The sequence below is a fragment of the Chinchilla lanigera genome, unplaced genomic scaffold (genome assembly GCF_000276665.1).
Source record: "Chinchilla lanigera isolate Chin_1 unplaced genomic scaffold, ChiLan1.0 scaffold00010, whole genome shotgun sequence".
Lineage (NCBI taxonomy): Eukaryota > Metazoa > Chordata > Mammalia > Rodentia > Chinchillidae > Chinchilla > Chinchilla lanigera.
The window spans coordinates 23,374,037-23,375,941 of NW_004955411.1; positions in this window are offsets into that span (position 1 = coordinate 23,374,037).

Genomic DNA, 1,905 nt, shown 5'->3' on the forward strand with positions numbered 1-1,905 from the left:
TTCTTCTTCTTCTTCTTCTTCTTCTTCTTCTTCTTCTTCTTCTTCTTCTTCTTCTTCTTCTTCTTCTTCTTCTTCTTCTTCTTCTTCTTCTTCTCTCCCTTCTTCCTCTTCCCCTTCCCTTTTTTTTTGTTCCTCCCCCCCTCCCCTCTTCCCCTGTAGTGCTGTGGACCAAACACAGGGCCTGACAGACACTATGTAAGTGGTCTACAATTGAGCTGTACCCCCCAAGCCTCTGGTCATGTCATCTTAAAAATGAAGTACACATCTAGGTGTGCCCTGTGTACTTTTATCAAGTAGACGACTTCCCTTCACCACTGTCCTTCAGAGATGTCCCATAAAGGGACTGTAGTGCTGTTGCTCTCGACTTTTGGGTCTACTTTTTGCCTGCATATCATGTAGAGCCATCTGTAAATTTGGCCCAAGCTCTCTTCTTTTGCCAGCTAACTTTAGGAAACTATCCATGAGACCATAGTTGTTGCTGTGATAGAGAAATTATGGCAGGATCAATAGCTGCATGACAGGTACCAAAGGATATGTGTGTATAGTAACATATTTTAATTGAATAATGATAATAATAGAGGTATCCAACTGTGAGTAGCTATGTACAATAGATATTTTTCTGAGAACTTTATATGTATTAAATAATTAACTCTACAACAATGCAATGAAGTAGATACTCTTATATTTGATTTATAGATATGAAAACTGAGTTTCAGAGTTACTAAGTTGCCCGAGACCATACAACTGGTAAATGGCAAAACTGAAATTCAAACCCAGAATGTCTGGCTAATTTCCTGCTAAATCATGGTATTTTATCTTCCCGTATTGAATGTATGTTTACAGTAAACCTCAGTTAATAGGAAACCAAAGAGATTCTCCAAATTACTGTAATTATGTTGAACCTAGTTAACTTTAAAAGGATATGTGAAGTTAGTGTGAACTGGTGATTTAGTGAAAGTAATTTTCTGGCTATGTCCTTAGATTGAACATGGAACCCAATGGTATCATGAATGTGGGTAAGATTTAGACTTAGAATATATGTTTGGAATATAGTTCCTACTTAAAACTTTATCTTTAGGAAGCCATTTGATTCTCCAAATCCTCCAGTTTCCTTCTCCTTAAAATGGACATGAGAGCTCTCATGGATCTATAATAGACATTTAGGGAAGGTCAAGTAAAATAACCTTTATGAAAGACCTTACACCATCATCCTCACGTCTATCAGCAATAAAAGTTGTATTGGTAAAGATTTTAATATAGAATGTAGGCAGGGTTAGAGATAGGTATAATATTCCAAAAGCAGGGCTGATACTTGTCTTTGAGATTGAATACTACTGCTCTTCCCTTTGGTCTCTCATGATACTCTGTGATTAACCAATACTTCCTCTATCTTTGTCCCTATATGTTCCAGAGCTTGCAGGTCAGTATCACTATTTTGAAACCATAAGTTCAATATTTATAAATCTGAAATCAACATCTGTCTCCTAAAATGATCTCTTGTAGCCTGTATTTCGGTTGCTAGTACCAAAACGCAGTCATAGGCATCATAAACCTCTTATTCTTCCCATTCCCTTACCCTTACAAAAAACGGTTACTAAATTTAGCTGATGTTATATCACAGATATTTCTTAAACTGATATATCCATTTCTACTTTGGATCGTTCTTGCTTTGATTTGGAATATTCACTACAACAATCTCTTGACAGATTCCTGAGGCCTTAGTCGTCTCTTTCTCAAATCACTTGCCAGACAGGTGAATAGACCTAAAATGAAACTATAATTGTATTCATTCTGCACAACTTTTAGCTATATATAACTAATCCATTGAATAAGGTCTTTAACATGGCACACATGGAGCTCCTTAATTTGCCTTTGCTTACATCTTTAGCTTTACCTCTTCATAAA